This window comes from Schistocerca americana, chromosome 1, assembly GCF_021461395.2.
Source record: "Schistocerca americana isolate TAMUIC-IGC-003095 chromosome 1, iqSchAmer2.1, whole genome shotgun sequence".
Lineage (NCBI taxonomy): Eukaryota > Metazoa > Arthropoda > Insecta > Orthoptera > Acrididae > Schistocerca > Schistocerca americana.
This window is the reverse complement of record NC_060119.1, coordinates 110,093,937-110,115,780: the sequence shown is the minus strand read 5'-3', so window position 1 is coordinate 110,115,780 and position 21,844 is coordinate 110,093,937.

The following is a 21,844-nucleotide window of genomic DNA, read 5'->3' as shown; positions in this document are numbered from 1 at the left end:
CGCCCATTAGGGAATTGCCGTCCTGTGACCTGTCGTCGAGTCCATTTGTCACCTCCGCTTTTTATTTGCACATATCTGCTTTTCTCCAGCTTGACAATATATGTTTGGGTGCGTCAATGCCCTATAGCTTATCTGACGTACTGTACCGACTGTGTTATAGCCCTGGGGCGTCTCCCGGCGTGAACCTCCACACCTCCACAGGGTGTTATAGTGGACGGCACTGTGCTGATATTAGACGAAAAACGTTTGTTGTCTAAAGATGGGCAGCATTGCGCCAGCAACATGTATTGTTTAGTTCCTATCATATATAAACATTAATAAGTGTAGTGAGTGTTTACGAGGAGATGTAATGGCCCAGGTGCCGGTGTTTAGTCAGTGATTTTCGTTCATTGGGAACAGCAATTTTCTACTTCATTTTTTTAAGGATTACCATGAACTGGGGGATTGCAAACTTCAATTTTTTTTTTTTTTTTTTTTTTTTTTTTTTTTTTACATGGGGCTAAATTTTCTCATTTCCAAACTTGTTGGTTGTCCTCGAGAACAGGCCAATTTTGAAAATCAAAGAAGGAAGGGGATGTGTGATATTCCTGGTTGTGGCCGCCAGTATTTTACCTTGCTAGAAGCTCGCCTTGATGTGGGTTGATACACGTGAAGAAGCATATTGTACAAACGTGGAGTAAGGTACAAGCAGCAGCAGAAGGTACCCAGCTAGCCGCGCGGTCTAACGCACTGCTTCCCGAGCGGGATGGCAGGCCAGTCGTCGGCACGATTCCGCCTGGCCTGTTGATAGTTTTTAAGGCGATTTTCCATCTACATCGGCGAATGTGGGCTGGTTCGCTTATTCCGTCTCAGTTACACTGTGTCAGCAATTGCTGTGCAAACACTGATTCTGCATAAGCGTACACCATAATTATTCGCCCACCCAAACATTTGTGGTTACAGTCGTCTGGTATAAGGCGTTCCCTGGGGGGGGGGGGGGGGGGCGGTTCACTGGGGGCCGAACCACGCAATAGCCCTGGGTTCGGTGTGGGGCGGTGGTGGTATGGGTGGACTGTTTTGGCCTGTTGTGAACCACTGAGGGCCACAGCGGGACGAAAGCTCTCCGTCGTTTCTAGGTCCTCGGTTTAATACATACATACATACATGTACTATTCCCGTGGGACAGTCCCCCAACTGTACTGCGCTTGCTTCTGATTGGTCGGCACATTCGGGTGTTAGGCGCCAAAACGCCAATTTCTCTTATATACTTTTCATTTATTTAACCCAGTTTTTAATATGACAATCTGTCATTGTTACCCTACTAGTCTCCTGTTTTTGTTTGTTAAATTCACTAGATATGAGAAACATAGGAGTAAAGATATTACAACCAAAATGCTTCGGACACCTTCTGGTGCTCTGGCTCACCTGGGAGAGGAAGTACTTAGGCTGCTCTAGTCACTCTGTTTCCGCTTTTCTTCAGAGTCGTACTCTATATCGGAAGATGCCAGAAAAGTTACCGTACCGTTAAGAAAGCTATGTGGAGTGATGTAGAAGGCAGTGTAAAAAGTGATATTTTAAAATATAAACTAAGTGGATACATTAATGAGAGGTATCGCCTACCATCATTTTCAGTACTACAGATCTAGCGCTCTGTAGATACAGAGACTTACCTGGGAAAGTGGCATCCCACAAAAAAAGCACAAAAACAGGTTCAATTTGACAACATAGCAGCCTCCGCTGAAGAAGATCCCACGACCGACGAGCTGTCTTCTACACTGGGGACACAACTTTAGAAGATGTCAGGTCGGTGGAAAGAAGGTTTAGGGACTCTTATTCAATCTCTACAGATCTCTCCAGCTTCCATATCTGACTGCCAAATCAACAACGTCTAATTTACAACTGACAACCTTGTCCTTGACGTACTCCCAGAAAAAAGTCAAAAGCCACTATGTCTGGTGACGTGATGGCCATGATTTTTGACCGCCTCCACTGTTGCGAAAGTTACAGGACTAGCACTTTGTATGCATGGAAATGCAGACGTTTGCGTAAAATCTTCACCCCAGTGCTCTGGGATATGTTTGTTTCTCTGGAAACACAAAGAGTCGAATTCGGCGGAATGCGTTGAAACGCTGTACACACGTAATCGATTGTGTCGTCACTCACTCAGTGTCTACCGCTTCTTGTTTTGTTGTCAATACTGTCAAACTAAACTTTTCATTCCACCGTTTCATGCCCTTCACATCTAACGGATCTCGACCATAAACTCTTCTGAACTGTCGCTGAACTGTAATAACCAATCGTATTTCATGATACCAGAAAAACAGATTGCACTTTCTCCTGCATAGACGCCACAGTGACAGGAGCATCACTAAATTACGCTACCTGTAAGAAGAGAGAGATTAAGAGATCAGACGCTGTCAGAACACATGTTGGTGTGCATAAAAATATTACGAATTAAACCACACAGACATTAGAGCGACTCCCTGATGAAAATAATCAAGAAATAGGATTGAAAGCGACGCTAAACTTCTTTGGAAAACTGTGGTTAAGTGACAACATAAATCTGTAGCTGAAAGACTGGAAAAGAGTAGAAAGTATTATTATTTGGGTTTCTACAGTAAGAGATGAATATCTATGAAAAGGAAATTGGTATGTGACCTTGGATATCGTGTGGTTAATCTCTGTTTGTTTTGGAAAGAAGGGTGGGTATTCTCTTGTTTCCCGTTTTTGACAGCGACTGCTAGTGATTTCGCCCCTATTACAAGTGTGTTAATCTTTAAGTGATAGTATTTAAATCAGGTGGATCTAGACTCTCATTTTTTAGTGAAAAAAGAACCTTAAATATCACTGGATTTACTTACAACTGCCAAGTGACTTGGATACGAAGCCTCGTGCACTGGTGGAACACTGTAATACGGCTTTACCAGCAAATATGTTTGCGATTTCTCGTTACCAAATAGTACCTACATATCAGTGAATATGAAGCACGGTATCCGTGAAGTGAAACAATTTTCTCACGTGAGTTACCACATAAATTTCAGATCCTTTTCCTCGTGCCAGCAAAACTTGCTAAGCTGTGACGAATCATTTTCTGGCCAGCCCGCAAAGAAATGAGCCTATTTAAAATTTGACGATGCAGCGGCATTGTTAGATTCCTGACAAGAAATATAAAACACAAATATGATATCGTATAAAACTAACTGTTATACGATTTTGATGCTGCTCGGCAACGTAATCTGCCTTTGCCTGAGCTGCGACTCAGGTAAATGTAAAATTCATACTTACAGCAGTTTTTTTGTAATAGAAAAGAGATTACAACATGTTGAAGTATAATCCATAAGAAACTTCAAGAGTTAAGCTACAATTTGTAATCAACCGAGCATCTGTTGTTGTTGATGTTGTTGTGGTCTTCAGTCCTGAGACTGGTTTGATGCAGCTCTGCATGCTACTCTATCCTGTGCAAGGTTCTTCGTCTCCCAGTACCTACTGCAACCTACATCCTTCTGAATCTGTTTAGTGTATTCATCTCCTGGTCTCCCTCTACGATTTTACCCTCCACGCTGCCCTCCAATACTAAATTGGTGATCCCTTGATACCTCAGAATATGCCCTACCAATCGATACCTTCTTCTAGTCAAGTTGTGCCACAAATTTCTCTTCTCCCCAATTCTATTCAATACCTCCTCATTAGTTATGTGATCTACCCATCTAATCTTCAGCATTCTTCTGTAGCACCACATTTCGAAAGCTCCTATTCTCTTCTTGTCTAAACTATTTATCGTCCATGTTTCACTTCCGTACAATACTTTCAGAAATGATTTCCTGACACTTAAATCTCTACTCGATGTTAACAAAGTTCTCTTCTTCAGAAACGCTTTCCTTGCCATTGCCAGTCTACATTTTATACCCTCTCTACTTCGACCATCATCAGTTATATTGCCACCGAAATAGCAAAACTCATTTACTACTTTAAGCGTCTCATTTCCTAATCTAATTCCCGCAGCATCCCCCGATTTAATTCGACTACATTCCATTATCCTCGTTTTGGTTTTGTTGATGTTCATCTTATTTCCTCCTTTCAAGACACTGTCCATTCCGTTCAGCTGCTCTTCCAGGTGCTTTGCTGTAACTAGAGTAATTCCTAAGAAACAAATTTTTGTAATCAGGGAATGAATTTACGTTCACCTTGTTTGTTAAACGACGTCGTAAAATGAGCCAACCGCAGACCAGTGTTAATTTTTTTATGCTCAATATTTGTCTGTTTTTACCTTTAGGAGTACAGATTAGCCTTAGACGCTTTTTTCCACTAGCAACACAGTGTTTCAGCACTACCGCTGTATTAGCATACGACCCCAGGGCTTCATCAGCCAGCACACTCGGCCGCGCCACATCTCTCGAGGGCAGCGCCGCGTCTGCGAACCATTAGGTTGCCGGCTAAGTGGCTGCTCGATAATTACAGGAAGACGCACTCCGCGTTGACAGTGGGTCGGATGGTTTGTTGCCCCCGCGGGCCTCTCTTGTGCTCCCTACAGCGGCGACCTCATGCGCAGCGCGGCGCGGCACAGCCGGTGCGCTCGTTTCACCGCCGTCGGGAATTCCTCGCACCGCCAACGAATCACCGGCAGTAAATCAACGGCGCTCATGTGAGGACGTTCCTCCATTTACCGTCGAAAGCAATAGCCGGGCCGGCCGGCCGTCCAGAGGCACAGACGCAGATTGAGCGGACGTCGCCTCGGGCTGCGGCGCCGCACCGCTCCGTTACGTTGAGTCGGCCGTTGTCAGCGGCAGGAGCGACCGGCGTCTGCTCAGTGCCAGCACAGTCGTACAGTGCAGCACACGCGCGGCGAACCTGCCGACGCCACTCACTCTACACTCCGTAAGTCTATGGCATATTAGCGAGGCATCTGTCTGACGTACTGCTCGGTCGGCCACTACACTAGCAGCTGATCTCCACTGATCAGCTAGAACATTATGATCACTTCCCACCACGACGTTGGATACCGCCTGGTGGCTTTGCGTGCACGTGACGTGGTAACAAAAGTACACTACTGGCCATTACAATTGCTACACCAAGAAGAAATGCAGATGGTAAACTGCTATCCATTGGACAAATATATTATACTAGAACTGACATGTGATTACATTTTCACGCTATTTGGGTGCATGCATCCTGAGAAATCAGTACCCAGAACTACCACCTCTGGCCATAATAACGGCCTTGATACACCTGGGCATTGAGTCGGGTGGCGTGTGCAGGTACAGCTGCCCATGCAGCTACAACACGATACCACAGTTCATCAGGCGTATTGTGACGAGCCAGTTGCTCGGCCACCATTGACCAGGCATTTTCAATTGGTGAGAGATCTGGAGAATGTGCTGGCCAGGGCAGCAGTCGAACATTTTCTGTACCCAGAAAGGCCCGTACAGGACTTGCACCATGCGGTCGTGCATTATCCTGCTGAAATGTAGGGTATCGAAAGGATCGAATGAAGGGTAGAGCCACGGGTCGTAACACATCTGAAATGTAACGTCCACTGTTCAAAGTGCCGTCAATGCGAACAAGAGGTGACCGAGACCTGTAACCAAGGGCACCCCTACCATCACGCCGGGTGACACACCAGTATGGCGATGACGAATACACGCTTCCAGTGTGCGTTCACCGTGATGTCGCCAAACACAGATGCGACCATCCTGATGCTGTAAACAGAACCTGGAGTCATCCAAAAAAATGACGTTTTGCCATTCGTGTACCCAGGTTCGTCGTTGAGTGCACCATCGCCGGCGCACCTGTCTGTGATGCAGCGTCAAGGGTAACCGCAGCCATGGTCTCCGAGCTGATAGTCCATGCTGCTGCAAACGTCGTCGAACTGTTCGTGCAGATGGTGTTTGTCTTGTTGACGTCCCAATCTGTTGACTCAGGGACCGAGATGTGGCTGCACGATCCCTTACAGCCATGCGGATAAGATGCCTGTCATCTCGACTGCTAGTGATACGAGGCCGTTGGGATCCAGCACGGCGTTCCGTATTATCCTCCTGAACCCACCGATTTCATATTCTGCTATTGGATCTCGACCAACGTGAGCAGCAATGTCGCGATACGATAAACCGCAATGGCGATAGGCTACGATCCGACCTTTGTCAAAGTCGGAAACGTGATGGTACGCATTTCTCCTCCTTACACGCGGCATCACAACAACGTTTCACAAGGCAACGCCGGTCAACTGCTGTTTGAGAAATCGGTTGGAAAGTTTCGTCATGTCAGCACGTTGTAGGTGTCGCCACCGACGCCAATCTTGTGTGAGTGTTCTGAGAAGCTAATCATTTGCATATAACAGCATCTTCTTCCTGTCGGTTAAATTTCGCGTCTGTAGCACGTCATCTTTGTGGTGTAGCAATTGTAATGGCCAGTAGTGTATGTAAGCGGAGCAGATGCGGACGGGAAACGTTCTAGCAAAGAAGTGCCCTCCAAGTGGAGGAATCCGCTGAAATAGACAGAGCCTGTGAACGAGTATCTCATAAATGGCGAATCTGGTCGACTGTTCACGTGCTACTACCTAGAGCATCTACAGAAGCGGAAGGACAGTGAAACTACCATTACGCGATAAGTGGTTGGACATCCAAGACTCATCACACAACGTGATGGTCATAAATGGTGATCTGTGGCATCTCTGCCAAAAAGAGCACAATGCTGGTGCACACACAAGTGTTTCGGTAGATACCTTTCATCGTTCATTGTTGAACATAGAGCTTCGCAGCAGACCACACCTACTTGTTTACATGTTGACATAACCACATTGTCAATTACGAATGCAGTGGGCGCGGGACCATCGGGATCTGACCATCGATCAAGGAAAACCTGTCGGCTCTTCGGGTGAGTCACATTTTTTGCTGCACTAGGTGGATGATCGTCTCTACTGACGACGTCATAGACGTGAACAGCGACTCGAAACGTGCAGTGCGCCACCGACGGAGCAGCATTATGCAATGGGAGACAGTCTCCTGTGCTTGCATGGGATCTGTGGTAGTAATGGAAGACGCTCTGACAGCTGCGAACCACCTGCATCTCTTCATGCTAGATGCCTTCCCCGACAGCGATGTCATCTTGCAGCAGTACAATTGTCCGTGTCTCGGAGCCAGAACCGTGCTACAGTGGTTTGAGGGGCATCACAGTGAACTCACTTTGATGTCTGGGCGACCAAATCCACCTGATGTAAATCCTGCTGAACCCACCTGGGTCGCTATCTGGCGCCACCACTGTGTACGCAAACCAGCTGTCCGTTATTTACGCGAATTACATAACCTAACGCCACGTACCTTCACAAACTTACCAACAAATTTCGGATCCCCGATATGCAGATTCAGTGATGCATTTTCTTCCAAACAAGGCCAAACAAGCTATTAAGCACGTGGTTATAATATATTGGCTCATCAGTGTATCAAGGCCGAATCACATGAGACGTCAAGGGAACGCCGGACGACGTCATCTTCGAATGGTGGAGGGTTCACAATAGATATACTGCATCAAGACGTCAGTTCACTTATCCCTGTTATCACTTAATGAATGAGTCGCAAATAATCATTAATGTAAAAATGATAACAGGTTGAGCCCTATGTGGCTCGTGTTGATGCCGTTCATAGCTTGGCATCTTGTAATAGCGATAGTGGCGTCTCGTTTTCTTAGTGTGTTCACGGGCGCCACTACGTTTGCTCGCCTTGTCTGTCCGTGAGTGGCAGCAGCACCGCTTATCGATAGCGCGTACTGTGGTACCATCTTTGGAGCGGCCTCTGGTATTTCCGGGTCGTCGTGTGTCGAGGGATGTGAGCTAGGACGGAGCAGCAGTCAGGGCTGGACAGCCAGTATTCGCCCGACCGCTGGCGACACACACGCACTGTCCGATGGAAAGTCATGCTCGCGAGAGTACAAGACCACGTCAAGGACCGGATTCAGCCAGTTTTAGTTGAATGGACCGTGATATTCGAGTAGTGCAACTTTCACCTGTGTATGTGTGTGTACGCGCGTCGAAGTGCCCTCATGGCAACAAGTTGTCAGTTGACGATTTATACTGGGATCTTTTCTGTGCCTGACTTGAGTGGGGACGACCGTTGGTTGGTCGTTCGGTCGGTCGTCACAGCGGACGACGTGCATTTGGTTTTCCGACCGCTACTGGCTTCTCTGTGTTTGTGCCGACTTATAATTCGTCTCTTTTGTTTCACAATGACTGGTTGTAGTATTGTTTGAGACATTGTGGAACTGTCTTCACCGATCCGTGTGTATCTTGTGTGGTTTTTAATTTGCAGTTATTTATATGCTGCCTGCGTCCTGGGTCGTCATGTGTGCGAGACGTTGGGCTTCGGACGGAGCAGCGAAGAGGTCCACAGCGCAAGGGCAGGTCAGGACCGCTGACAGCGGGCACTGTCGGACCGACGGGCTGTAGCCGACGACCGAACCCAGAACGTCTGAAGTTGAGTGAACCCTGTCCAGTACTGAATCCTCCACTGTCTGAGATGCCGCTGTTGTTTGCGTGTTGCTGCTCCCAGGGTCGGTGAGACCAACCGCAGCAAGTGGGGCCTGTCACGTTGGCAGAAGCTATTAGCCGCCTTCTACTCCTTGAGGTTAGTTGGGATTTAGTATTATTCTTATTAGTGAAGTGCAACCAGTGGTATTTTCTGCCTTGTGACCGCTAACGCCCTGTTACCCGCCATGGAGGTTATCGTACTTTTCCGGTGGCCGGCCGGTGTGGCCGTGCGGTTAAAGGCGCTTCAGTCTGGAACCGCGTGACCGCTACGGTCGCAGGTTCGAATGCTGCCTCGGGCATGGATGTGTGTGATGTCCTTAGGTTAGTTAGGTTTAAGTAGTTCTAAGTTCTAGGGGACTGATGACCACAGATGTTAAGTCCCATAGTGCTCAGAGTCATTTGAACCATTTTACTTTTCCGGTAGTGTACCTTTCCTCGTCGTGATGGCTCTAGTGTTTCCTTTGGCCTTCGGTGTGTTTCTGTAGACGTGGAGCTGTCCATCTCCTCAACCTTGCCTAAAAATATTCTATCGTTGTACCGGTGATCGGACGTTAGGTGGATTGGTTAGTCGGTCGGTCGGCACTTAAGCTACCCCTAGTGTGAGTTGCCATCCTGTTACATGAGTACAACTCTTGGCTGCCTGTCTCACCGCTTACACAGCTGTAGTCACCTTCCTCATGTCGATCCAGGGAGCGCTGTCTGTGGATCACTCCATTTACCCTAATGTTTTGACATGTTGTTGCCTTCCCAACATGTAATTTCGGCCTTCAGCCGTTAATTGTTTGTAACATTGCTTGTGGTCTTCAGCCGACAAATTATTTTAAATTTTCTCTTAATAAGGCCTGCAGCCGTCACTATAGCTTGTTACAAGATTATTAGAAAGGATTTTAGTATTTTTAAAGTGTAATTGTCCACCTTATTTGTGATTCAAGCCTTCGACCCTTGCGTATTCTGAAATTGGTTGTGGCCTTCAGCCCACGGATAATTCTCAAGCTTCTCAATCAGGCCTTCAGCCGTTGATTGTGTAGCATTGTTTGTGACCTTCAGCCGACCAATAATTTGCAATTTTTTTCTTAATAAGGCCTTCAGCTGTTACTATAGCTAGTTACCGTTTTGATTGCTAAGAAGAAAATATCTTAGTATTGGTTAATGTGTAACTGCCTTCCTCAATTGTAATTCAGGCCTTCAGCCATTGTGTATTTCTGAAATTGCTTCTGGCCTTCAGCCGACGAATAATTTTGAACCTTCTTAATCAGGCCTTCAGCCGTTGATTGTGTGTAACATTTCTTGTGGCCTTCAGCCGACAATAACTTGCAATTCTTCTAATAAGGCTTTCAGCCGCCAATGTAGTAAAATCTTTTAAAAATGATTGTTGAGCGTTTTGTTTTTTAAAAATAAAGTGTATGTGTTTTCTGTGCAACCAACGGTAACTTATTTGGCCCCGTCCACACCTTTCCTGCTTTCCCTAAGTCCCACGTTTCACAAGTATCGGCCTTTGTGCGCCATCTTCAGAAAATAACAACAATGAAGCGACAAAATTCATGGGATAGCGATAAGAACATATTCATAAAGCAGTAGTATCGCGTACACAAGGTATAAAAAGGCAGTGTAATGGTGTAGCTGTCATTTGTAGTCAAGTGACACATTTGGAAAGTGATTATGACAATACGACGAGAACTAACACACACTGAACGCGGAATGGTAGTTGGAACTACACACATGGGACATTCCGTTTCGGAAATCGTTATGGAATTCGTAGTCCACAGCGTTAAGAGTGTGCCGAGAATAGCAGATTTCTAACATAACAACTCCCACGGAGAACACGGTGAACGACGACCTTCTTTGACAACCGAGAGCAGAGGCGTATGCGTGGAGTTGTCAAAGCTAATAGTCAAGCAACACTGCGTGAAATAACCCGAGACGTACGACGAACTTATCCTGTAGGACAGTGCGGCAAAGAATAGCATAAATGGCCTATGGCAGCAGACGATCGATGTGACTGTCTTTGTTAACAGCACGACATCGCTTGCAGCGCCTCAGCTAGCCTAGTCACCATATCTGGTGTACCCTAGATGACTGGAAAACCGTGGCCCGGTCAGATAAGTCCCTATTTCAGTTGGTAAGAACTGATGGTGTGGCGCAGACCCCATGAAGCTATGGACCAAGACGCGCGGGGTAGTTGCGCGGTCTTAGGCGTCTTGTCACGGTCCGCTCGCTTCCCTCCGTCGGAGGTTCTAGCCTCCCTCGGGCATGGGTGTGTGTGTCGTCCTTAGCGTAAGTTAATTTACGTTAGATTAAGTAGTGAGTAAGCTTAGGGACCGATGACCTCAGCAGTTTGGTCCCATTAGACCTTACCACAAATTTCCAATTTTCTATGGTTCAAAATGGTTCAAATGGCTCTGAGCACTATGGGACTCAACTGCTGAGGTCATTAACCTAAAGACATCACAAACATCCATGCCCGACGCAGGATTCGAACCTGCGACCGTACCGGTCTTGTGGTTCCAGACTGCAGCGCCTTTAACCGCACGGCCACTTCGGCCGGCAATTTTCTATGGACCAAGCTGTCAACAAGGCATTGCGGAAGCTGGTGGTTGCTTGATAATGATGTGGGCTGTGTTTACATGGAATGGACTCTGTCCTCTGGTCCAACTGAACCGATCATTGACTGGAACTGGTTATTTTTGGCTGCTTGTAGACCATTTGCAGCCGTTCATGGACTTCATGCTTTTTATGTACGAGGATGAGTCAAAAGAAAACCTTAAATTTGTAATAAAAAAATCGAAATTTCACGCCGTCATCCTGTAAGTTGGTAAGAGTGCTACAAATAGCATGCACAATGGCCTGTATGTGGCAGCATAGTGCAGATGCACACATACCGTGCCAGTATCAGTATAAAGATGGCCGCCCTACTTGCGACTTGCACCAGGGAAAACAGCGTTCTGTTATTCGGTTTTTGCGTAGTGAAGGTGTGAAACCTATTCAAATTCATCGACGAATGAAGGTTCAATACAGTGATGCATGTTTGTCACAGCAGCAAGTCTACGAATTGAGTAGGAAGTTCGCAAATGGTGTGAATTCAGTGGAAGATGCTCCTTGTCCAGGTCAGGCACAACGAGTTGTGACTCCACAGAACATTGCAGCAATTGAAGCCATAGTGAAGGAAAACCGCCGAGTCACACTGAATAACATTGCAGCATGTTTACAGATTAGTCATGGGTCAGCACACCACATTGTGCTCCAGTTTCACAAAGTGTCTGCAAGATGGGTGCCACGGCAGCTGACTCCTGAAATGAGAGAACGATGTGTTGACGTTGGTGAAGAACTTCTTCGGCGCTTTGAACGAGAAGGTGATGGCTTCCCTGCAAGAGTTGTTACTGTGGATGAAACCTGGGTTCACTTCCACCAATCTGAAACGAAGAGAGCAAGCAAGGAATGGCGCCATTCCTCATCACCAAAACCAAATAAGTTTCGAACAGAATCATCAGCAGGGAAGGTTATGCTGACTCTCTTTTGGGACGTGAAAGGCGTCATTTTAGAGCATTACATGCCTAGAGGGACCACTGTCACCAGTGCATCATACACAGATCTCCTAAAAAATCATCTGCTGCCTGGAATCAAATCAAAGCGACGTGGACTGCTGTCAGCAGGTGTCCTTTTGCAACATGACTATGCAAGGCCCCACACTGCCCGTACAACATTTCCAACGATCACAGACCTGCATTTTGAGTGTCTTCCTCATCCACCATACTCACCAGACCTTCCCCCAAATGATTTCCATACGTTTGGACCACTCAATGACGCAATGGGAGGAAAGAAGTTCCGTTCTGACAAAGAGGTATGCCACGCGGTGCTTGAGTGGTTGCGTGGACTAACAAAAGAATGTTTTTTAAAGGAAGTTGAGGACTTGCATTGAGCGTGAAGAAGATTATGTTGAAAAGTGATACAGCTTTGTACCACTTCTGCACAATAAATAATATTTGAAAAAATATTTAAGGTTTTCATTTTACTCACCCTTGTATGTCAATGAGGCACGTCACAGAGTCACAATTGTTGCCGATTTGTTTGAGGAACGTCCTAGACGATTCGAGCCAGTTATTTGGCTACTCAGATCGTCTGACACGAATCCCAGCACCAGCAACACTTTCGCAATCATGGACGGCTACAAGGGCAGCATAACTCTGTATTGCTGCAGGGGCTTGCAGCTACTTGTTGAGTCCATGACACCTCGAGTTGCCTCACTACACTGGGCGAAAGAAGATCCGACACGGTGTTAGGAGGTATCCCATGACTTTTGTCGCCTCAGTGTAGAGTGCAAAACAGTAGAACTACGAAAGGTTAAAGTAACGTAGCATTTACCCAATTGGCTGAGGCCGATAGTGAACAGAACAATTGTGTGATGCCAAGGTCGTTTACTGCTGCTGACGGCTAATCTGCCACGGGTTAAATAGAGTCTAAAATGTGCGCTCTCGCTGCATGACTTCAGAATCAGCCAGTGAGCATCGACTTACATGAAAATGCGTTGAAAACAACAGATAAACGAAGACGTCAAAGTATTTATATAACATTATACAAGCAATAGCCTTTCAGGTTACTGTATCAAATCGTTAATGGTAATAATGTAAGCTAAAAAAGGTTTTAAATACAAAAGCGAATGTTATAGAATACATCGTATTCGACCGCCGCCTGGTCGTATTTGTCAGATTGGCTTCTGGTGGTCAGTGATGCACCCGAAGACACCGTTTCTGTGACGATGGCTTATAATTGTCGGTATGTACTAGCAAAGATGAAGCATTAAGGTGTCGCAGCCTTTGCTGGCGACGATGTGTTGAGGTGCTGTTGCCACAGCCAAAATGTTTGTTGGATGTCCTGTACAGAGCGGTTAAAGTGAGGTTACAAGATTCCATTCGTCATACAAGGAGACGGAATATAGTACCAGAATTAAGGAACTACTAATACTTCTCAACGGACGTTCCTGTTCAGATTCATATGGCAAAATTTCGAGATCTGAAACAATATTTCGAAACACTACCACTTATTTGTTAGCAAAAATAAGTACATACAAACATAAAAAACAATATTTGTAAGGGAATATGTAGAACCTGTTTACCTTATTCACGGTATCTTCCTTTTCCACGTACCAAATAATGTGAGAAGCAATTGTATTTTTCTCCTTCTATTGAGATGAATTTTTAACTTAAAAGAAGCTTACTTAACGAAAATTGCTTTGTAAATTTATGTTCTTATTTATACATAGTGTAGGCATCAGGTCTGTCCAATTATTTTATAACATAAACCATTTTTCGCTGTCTTGTGGAAGAACATTCAGTCTAAAATTATGCACGATTTCGTGAAATATTAACAATTTGTCATAAGAACAACGCAGAATAATAAAATAAAGGCTGAGAAAACGCAAAAGCAGGAAGTCCACTACTGTAACATGAGTGAGGGATGCGAAAATAGGTTAACTTACAAATGCTCGCAGCTGACGATACCGCTACCCACTGCATCGCTAACGCCACACAAGAAGTTTGAGAGCCAAAGGGCATGAAAGGGAAGCATTGGTCGAGAATGAAATGGAGCAGGATTGTAGCCTTTACCCGATTTTATTCAGTCTGTACAGTGAGCAAGAAGCTTAGGAAATGAAAGGGAACTGCAGTTCAGAGAGCAGATATAATACCTTTAATGTTTGCCAGCGACACTATAATTCTGGAATGCATAGCAGCTAAGAAGAGCAGCTGAATGGAATGGATAATGTCTTGAAAAGAATCTATAAGAACAACATCCACAAAAATAAAGCAAGGGTAACGGAATGTATTTCAGCTAATCAGGCGATGCTGGGGGAGGGAGATTAGGAAATGAGACAGTAAATGTAGTTAAATGAGTTTTCGTATTTAGGCAGTAAAACAATTGACGGTGGCCGAAGAAGAGATGATATAAAATGCAGATGGGTAACAGGAGAAAAAAACATTTTTGAAATATCGGAATTTGTTAATATCGAATACAAATTTAAGTGTTAGGATGTATTGTATAGATGTGAAACGTGAATGATAAAGAGTTCAGACAAAAGAATAGAAGCTTTCGAAAAATCGGTACGTGTAGAACGCCGATATCATTTTCTGAATACTTTCTGGTGGAGGTTAGGAAGGGGGACATTCTGGGATTATTTTCTAAAAATTTGCAAAATGAGGACACATACAATGTTTCAAGAATTGCTGTTGATGTTGGTAACAAGCGGATGCGATGCGAGTGAGTCGCAGCGAAACGATCGATATGTACAGGACTAACTTGGAGATATATCAAATGCAGAGGGCCACCTTCGAAAACTCTGTAACATTTAAAAAAAAAAAAAAAAAAAAAAAAAAAAACATACACTCATGAATTTTTTGAATAGAATTAACTTTCAATTAATATTATTGGACCAAAGCACTATTTACAATTTCTTTTACATTTTTCTACTATTGTAACATAAACGGCCAAGTACAGTTTTAATGTTCGGCAGTAAGATTGTCTCGATCGCTCAAAACATTTTTATAAGCAGATAAGGATCGTTGTACATCAATTGAGGTAATTGGGCAGTGTTTGAAGCTGAATGCTATGTTGGCAATTATTGATCTGGCAAAAGTACACACCTGTCCCATTAATAGAACCATCAATTATCCATAAGGGTTCAAAGCCTGTATTATTGTTTAAAATGTTTTCATACTTATTAAGTTTTCTTGGGAATTCCTCTGGAAATAAGGGGTTCACTAGAATAATTTTATTCATCGACTGAATACATTCATTCAACGCCAAACCTTATTTGGGAATAATGAGTTCTAATCAGAGCAATGTCTTTTTTAATACTGGAATCATTAGAAGCTTCCTTGCACTGGCAAACTGCCAAAGCCTCTGCACTATCGAAGTCGTTTGCTACCCCTCTAATGGCCTCCAAATGTTCATTGTGAAACAACACAGCTTCGACCCATGCAGCCCAACGAGTTACTACGGGTTCTGGGTGTAAAGGGACATTTGGTAGTTTTCCTTTGTATGCCTTGATACGAGAGGAGCTTTTAGAAACAGTTCCTTTGGGGAATGAAATCAGTTTATTTACATCAACAAACGTGGAACGTAGGCGATGTACTCCATGAGCAAAGCACTTCACATAAATCAAATTGGGATAAAATACTCGGAGGGCTTTTCCTGCTTCGATCATACAGAGAGCAGCATCTGAAATAAACACAAACACCCTTACATCTGCAAAGGATTTTGGAAATATTTCTCTAATGCTCTCAGTCACAAATCTGGCGGTCGTAGACTGACTTCACTTTCTTTGTAAGCCGCTTAGAATGGTTTAATTTCTTTGCAGGCTGCTACATAGGGAGAAGAAGGCTCTTCTTTTATAGCACCAACAATTAAATTTGAAATGTAACGGCAGCAAGTGTCTGTAGTTTCGTCAACTGAAATCCAGATAATGCTCTCCTTGAGTTCATTGCGCCTTTATTCCAGAACATTTATGTAAATTGTCGGTATTGTCAGGATGTATTTTTTACACAGTGTTGACTCATCTGGATTATTTTGACTTAACCAATATTTGCACAGGAAGCTTTTAAGAATAGGGTTTGTTAGTTTGCAATGAATGCTTCACACAGCTCCATGTTAAAGTGACTTTTTTTGGCTACTTTTGTTCAGATCCCTGCTACCGCAACTTGCTGTTGTCAGCAGTGGCGGATTTAAAAATTTTGCCGTCCCTAGGCACACCGTATTACATGCGCCCACCCAAAAAATTCACATGTTTAAAATAATAACTATTACCCGATCACTTCACAATTGCCGTTTTTGGTGAGAGCGCTGTGAGCTGTTTCCGTACTCTGCTATTCGTTGTTCTGAAGAACGCGTCAGCGGTCTAGTCATACTCAATCAAAATGTAATATGTTTCCTGAACTGTTCTTGGTGTACGGCAGCGGATAAACCAAACTTACAGCTGCTTTGTGTCAACACATTCTTCTCTCTATAGACAACAGAAGCGAGCACAAGGAAAATAACTTTTGTTTTATGGCCTAAAAATTCAGCTGAGCGTGCAGGAGGCAACGGGTTTTTGTTATTCATTTACTTGTAACATGTTGTTTTACACGAAACCGTTGAAAATGAAAATAAAAATTTTGTGTTACGATCTAAAAATTGAAGCTAACGTGTCATACATTGGAAATTAATACATACTTTTACAGAGATGCGTTCAGAATTAAAATGAAACTGTCGTTTTACGATCTAATAACTTGAATGTGTAGCAAATAAGAAAAAAACACGTTCGGTATTAATACGTGAATCTATGGGAAAGCGTAAGAAATGAAAATGAAATAGATTTCGGTGCACGAACTAATAACTGAATACAGACGAATGAACACAGAACTGGATTTGCTGTTACATATTTTCAGACTAGTGTGAAAAAATCAAATTTATTTTATAATATAATAGTTAATCGGTCTGTGTAGCTAGATGCTGCATAATAAGCGTACACAATACCTTTAATCCATGTAAGGGCTGAACAGTTTTGTACAGCAGCTATTGCTCTCACCATAACTCTATCTACTGGTATTAGCAAAGCCTTTGCATATTTATCGACAGAACTGAATTACGTTATTTAATAACACTTTTTCATCTGAGAGTACTCTCCGATAACGTATGTTTCCGCGATAACTATACATTTCAGCAGATGCCAAAAATACGCATCAGTTGTAATATACTACAGTATCAGTACGACTTGACTGTACAGCGCCGAGCAGCCTGGGTCATTGGGGTATTGTTTAGTATTGTCGGCCGCCTTCGGTCACGTCTGCACGAAGACGAGGTTTACTTCCGCTTTCTGCCATCGACGATTGTAAAATGAACGGTAATACGTAGTTTGTAAATCCAACGAATGTGCTCTAAGTTATATTAAAAATGACATTATAACGTTAAATTTTTAAAACTAGTATGAACAAATAAACAAACTCACCAGTCAGCAAAGTTTTAGCCTGGCTTTGAGGGGAGAAAACTCGTTGATCAAATTTCGTAGTTCTGGCGGTAATCAGTTGAGAAGGTCGGCTTCGTTGTGAACTATGGACATGACGTTCAATCTCTCCTCAGACAACCGTAGAACACAGGTACGATGTCAGTCTTTTAAGAGCCTAAAACCAGAGTTCCGAAAAATGTACGCATTCACTAGGGAAGGAAGGCCCTAAATCTGTCATATGACGCTTGGAGTTTTGCTGCACGTTCAGAAATATCATCAGGTGAACTCTTCTTAAGGTTACTGAAAACTTTGAAGGAGTCCAACAGTGTTCTGTAGCTTTCCTTCCTCCTCACTAATTCGGCGTACAAGTTGTCGAGTACTGGAAGAAGTGTTTCGACTCTAAATTTGCCCCTTCCAATCAGAAAAACTTTTTCATAGTCAGCTTCTTTGTCATCGTGAATCTTGCGTTTTCGTGATCTTTTATAGGTGCATTCGAAGTATATATTACCCACAATCTCCATGGACTTATTTTCATAGTAGTCTAGGGTGACCAAACGTCCCGGAAAACCGGGAATGTCCCGGTTTTCATCCCTGTGAACCGGTGTCCCGAAAATTTGTTTTGGGGCCCCCAAAAGTCCCGGAATTCAGTTTTTAATTACATTTCGTTAAACTTTCTCAAATTTTTGGGATTTCGCTATATTAAAGGAAATAGAACACAAGAAATTAATATATTTTAGCTTATTTGTCTAAAACCTCCATTGTCCCATACTGGTAACCACAGTATCAGTATTGATACACTCAGGCAATAATTTACTTTGATCGGTACTGTGGCCAACAAGTAGTAAGTTGTATTATTGTAACAGAGCTATGAAACCGTCCGATTGTCGCACCACTTACTCACACACTCATTGTCAGAACAGTGTAGTAGTTGATGTTTTGTCAGACAAACTGCAATAGTTTTTTCTCATATTAGTGTCATTATTGCTGCTGTACCGTGAAACGCAATGCCGAAACGTGCCTGCAAGTTCCGTGACTGTTATTCCAAGGAATGGAATTTCATTAAGAAAGGTCGTTTTGATTACGAAGCAGAGTTTTCCGTATGTAATTGTTTTATTAGTATAAGTCATAGTGGACGTTCCGACATAGTTGATCACATCAGGTCAAAGAAACACATTAACAGATACAGTGCACCGAGCTGCAGTAGAACTCTACAAAATTATTTTGTGAAACATCAGTCAAGTGAAGAGACGAAAGTTCGAGCAGCCGAGCTTACACTAGCCTACCACACGTAGTGATTGTACTAATAAGCTTAACAGCATTATGTTTGATGATTCTTCCATTGCAAAAAAGTCTAGTTCAGCAAGAACTAAAGTGTCAGCTTTAGTGAAAGGAGTCATTGCTCCCCAGAGTGTAAAGCAGAGCCTTGAATGCATCAAAAAGTCTTCTTTCTACGGGATATCCACTGATGCCAGCAATCATAAGGCCACTAAAATATTTCCGTTTGTTGTTCAGTTTTTCGATATTAATCAGAGAATTCAGACCAAACTTTTGAAGGTGAGTTTCCTACCTGATGAAACATCTGGCGAAATTTCAAGATTTTGTATGAATACTATCGAAATGTTTGATCTTGAGAAAAATAAATGTGTGACATTTTGTGGAGACAACACCAACACAAACTTTGGTGGTTTAAAAAGACAAGGCAAATGCAACGTATTTACCAAATTAAAAGCAACATTGCATGAAAACATTGAAGCCATAGAGTGCCCTGCACATGTTTTACACAATAGCGTGCAGACATCTGCTGACAGTTTAAGCTGTGATGTTGAAACTATTGTTATGAAGGTATTCTCACACTTTTACATATATACTGTTAGAACAGAGAGGCTTAAGCAGTTCTGTGATTATGTGGGAACTGAATACATGAATGTAATGTGTCACTTGAAAACTCGCTGGTTATCACTGTTTCCAGCAGTTGAAAGAGTAATCCGCCTGTTTGAACCGTTAAAAGATTTTTTCCTAAATGAAGACAAAGCCCCCAAAATATTGGTTCAGTTTTTCAGTAACCCTTTAAGTGAAGCCTACTTATGGTTTATTCACAGTCAGCTTAGCACTTTGCAGCATGGGATAAAGGAAATTGAGGGAAGCACGAAAAGTGTAATAGAGGTAAATGATATTTTGAAAAACACTCTGGAAACTGTTACTAAGAGGAGAGAACAGCAGTTCATTTCTTTTAATGTTAAATCTGTCCTTAAAAGAGCAGAAGTATCAGAAGCAGCGGAAAGGAGTTACTGAAGAGAGTGCGAAAATGGGAAAGTGTTGAAGAGACAGTTTCTTATTTGAAGAGTAAAGAGATTGAAATCGATGATTCCATTCTCTTTGATCAGTTCGGCATACTGACAAATTTTGTTGAAGAAGGTCTTCACAGGTGGAATGTGTGGTGTCACTGCCAGACACCACACTTGCTAGGTGGTAGCCTTTAAATCGGCCGCGGTGCGTTAGTATACGTCGGACCCGCGTGGAGCCACTATCAGTGATTGCAGACCGAGCGCCGCCACACGGCAGGTCCAGAGAGACTTCCTAGCACTCGCCCCAGTTGTACAGCCGACTTTGCTAGCGATGGTTCACTGACAAATTGCGCTCTCATTTGCCGAGACGATAGTTAGCATAGCCTTCAGCTACGTCATTTGCTACGACCTAGCAAGGAGCCATTACCAGTTACTATTGATGCTGTAAAACATGTACCGTCAAGAGCGATGTTCACCAATTATGGATTAAAGTTAAGTATTCCAACAGATACGTACTATTTTTGCTAGTCTCATATCCCTGACCTGTTCCAGACCTCACTCCAGCCTGCGTGAGCTTAACCGCGTGCCTTTCGGCTTCCTCCTAGTGGATTGGCTGTCCACAATAGAATGATGAAAAAAAAAACACTATTGGAATGTCATGAGAAGTGGGTGAGTTTTTTTAAAAGCTGTGACTATCTTCAGCATTACTCTGAGTTGGTAATAATTGCAAGGTATTTATCTGCAATCCTAGCCCATAATGCCAATGTGGAAAGAACATTTTCGTTCATGAATATCCAGTGGACTGATGATAGAAACAGAATGGTGGTGGACTCTCTTGAAGCAATCCTGCAGATCCTGTACAACTACAAAATGGATTGTGCCGAGTTTTATCACTGTGTCTCAAAGAACAAAGACATGATCAAGAAGGCTGGAGGCAGTGAAAAATACCCTTTTCTCCAAGGACAGTCAATTCCATCTACAAGTGCTCAGTAATATTAAAGCTCATATTAATATCAATTGATTAAAAGTTGAATGGCTGTAAAATTATGTAAAATCGTAATACATTTCTTTATTACTGCATACGTTTATTAAATGTCAGTAATCATGCAGAAAATCTAGAGTATATCAACCTCTTGTATCCTCTTATTAGGTATAATAATCGGGTTAACAAAATGTATCAACAAAACATTAATATTTAAAATTAAGAAACCTGGGTACATGAGGAATGAGGTGTCCACTGGCACCCAGGTGAATGTTCCCAGTTTTCACCGAAAATAATTTGGTCACCCTATAGTAGTCGAACATACCACGAACAAATACCATAAATGCTACAAGTGATTCACATAATTCATGCACTATTTTAGTATCAATATTTACACTTTGCAATTTCAGATTTACAGTATTAAATCTACTAAATTGAAACTGAAGAAACTGCAAAAAGGTGGGAATTTAAGGAGATGGGACCTGGATAAACTGAAAGAACGAGAGGTTGTAGAGAGTTTCAGGGAGAGCATAAGGGAACAATTGACAGGAATGGGGGAAAGAAATACAGTAGAAGAAGAATGGGTAGCTCTGAGGGATGAAGTAGTGAAAGCAGCAGACGATCAAGTAGGTAAAAAGACGAGGGCTAATATAAATCCTTGGGTAACAGAAGAAATATTGAATTTAATTGATGAAAGGAGAAAATATAAAAATGCAGTAAATGAAGCAGGCAAAAAGGAATACAAACGTCTCAAAAATGAGATTGACAGGAAGTGCAAAATGGCTAAGTAGGGATGGCTAGAGGACAAATGTAGGGATGTAGAGGCTTGTCTCACTAGGGATAAGATAGATACTGCCTACAGGAAAATTAAAGAGACCTTTGGAGAGAAGAGAACCACTTGTATGAATATCAAGAGCTCAGATGGCAACCCAGTTCTACGCAAAGAAGGGAAGGCAGAAAGGTGGAAGGAGTATATAGAGGGTTTATACAAGGGCGATGTACTTGAGGACAATATTATGGAAATGGAAAAGGATGTAGATGAAGATGAAATGGGAGATACGATACTGCGTGAAGAGTTTGACAGAGCACTGAAAGACCTGAGTCGAAACAAG